Here is a 1,767-nt window from a genome sequence, read left to right as displayed (position 1 = left end):
ATAATTATCTTTATTTAGTTATAAAGATGAATTCCAAATATTAGAAAAATAAATAGTATAGTATAAAATATATTATATAATAACTATATAATTGGTTAAATCTATATATATATTATATAAAAATAGCCTAATTATACTCTAACCTAGTATTAATAGCCTAGTATAAGAGGATAGCTCTGCACTGATCTATACTATAGATTGCAGATAAAAAAAAAATGCGGATATAGTTGAATGGTAAAATTTCTCCTTGCCAAGGAGAAGATGCGGGTTCGATTCCCGCTATCCGCCCAGGATGAGGATAATGGGTTAATGTTTTTTCATTTAATAGGATAAATTTTTAAGTATAGTCGACCGTGATAGTATAGTGGTTCTATCCTCCCCCCTTCTTTTCCTCCCATCTGGAAAGAAAAAAAGCGAATATTATATAGTAATTAATTAATAGTTACCAAGATCAAACCTCAATTTTTTTAGACAAAAAAATTTTGCGGAGACAGGATTTGAACCCGTGACTTCAAGGTTATGAGCCTTGCGAGCTACCAAGCTGCTCTACCCCGCGATAAAGAGAAGAACTGTGAACTAATAGACAAACAAAGATTGAATGCACCCCTATACCATATCTGTACAAATAGAATAGTCCATTTATACAGAATGGTAAAGGGGTCCCTCTATAATCATAGAAATTAATAGAAAGAGATATTTGAATCCTTACCAACTTGATCTTGTTGCCCCAGGCAACAAGCATGCATGAACCATTTCACGAAGTATGTGTCCAGAGAGCCCAAAGTCTCGATAGTTAGCTCTCGGTCTTCCGGTTAAAAAACAACGTCGATGAAGACGTGTGGGTGCACTATTACGCGGTGGGGATTGTAACTTTCCATGAATTTCCCATTTCTCACTCAACGATGGAACTTTGCTTATTTCTTGTTTTAAGGATCGACGAATCAAATGATATTTTTGTTCCAATTTTTGCCTCTTCTTCTCCCTCTGAATTAAACTTTTCCTTGCCATAATGATTCAATTCCTAGTAGTATCAATGATACAAGTCGGATCCTAGATGTAGAAATATAAGAAGGAAGATCTCCTTCTCCATCGAAAGAAATGATATTTTCGCGGATACAACACATACAAAATTAACCAAATTTGCCTGATGTAGAGGCAATCAAGAAAGCCGCATAAGTAAATATATAACCTACAGAAAAGTGGGCTAATCCAACTAATCTTGCTTGCACAATGGAAAGAGCCACTGGTTTATCTCTCCATCGAATCAAATTAGCCAAAGGTGTGCGTTCGTGAGCCCATGCTAAAGTTTCAATCAATTCTTGCCAATATCCGCGCCAGGAAATTAAGAACATAAAGCCAGTAGCCCAAACAAGATGTCCAAATAAGAACATCCATGCCCAGACTGATAAACTATTCATACCAAAAGGATTATATCCATTGATAAGTTGTGAAGAGTTTAACCATAGATAATCTCTTAACCATCCCATCAAATAAGTGGAAGATTCATTAAATTGTGAAACGTTACCCTGCCATAATGTGATGTGCTTCCAGTGCCAATAAAAAGTAACCCATCCAATGGTATTTAACATCCAGAAAACTGCCAAATAAAAGGCGTCCCAAGCCGAAATATCACAAGTACCACCTCGTCCCGGACCGTCGCAAGGAAAACTATAACCAAAATCCTTTTTATCCGGCATTAATTTGGAACCACGTGCATCTAAAGCACCTTTTACTAAGATCAATGTAGTTGTATGTAAACCTAAAGCA

The 1,767-nt window shown here is 36.0% G+C and overlaps 1 non-coding gene across 1 annotated transcript; it reads left to right on the top strand.

Moving 5' to 3' along the window:
- The first annotated feature begins 217 nt into the window (after positions 1–217).
- TRNAG-GCC (transfer RNA glycine (anticodon GCC)) lies at positions 218–288 on the top strand. Its single transcript has one exon. It is a non-coding gene; the product is annotated as a tRNA-Gly (tRNA).
- The last annotated feature ends 1,479 nt before the right edge of the window (positions 289–1,767 follow it).

Source organism: Cucumis melo, unplaced genomic scaffold (assembly GCF_025177605.1).
Source record: "Cucumis melo cultivar AY unplaced genomic scaffold, USDA_Cmelo_AY_1.0 utg002206l, whole genome shotgun sequence".
Lineage (NCBI taxonomy): Eukaryota > Viridiplantae > Streptophyta > Magnoliopsida > Cucurbitales > Cucurbitaceae > Cucumis > Cucumis melo.
The sequence above is the reverse complement of the archived record's forward strand: the minus strand, read 5'-3'. Positions and strand labels throughout refer to the sequence as shown.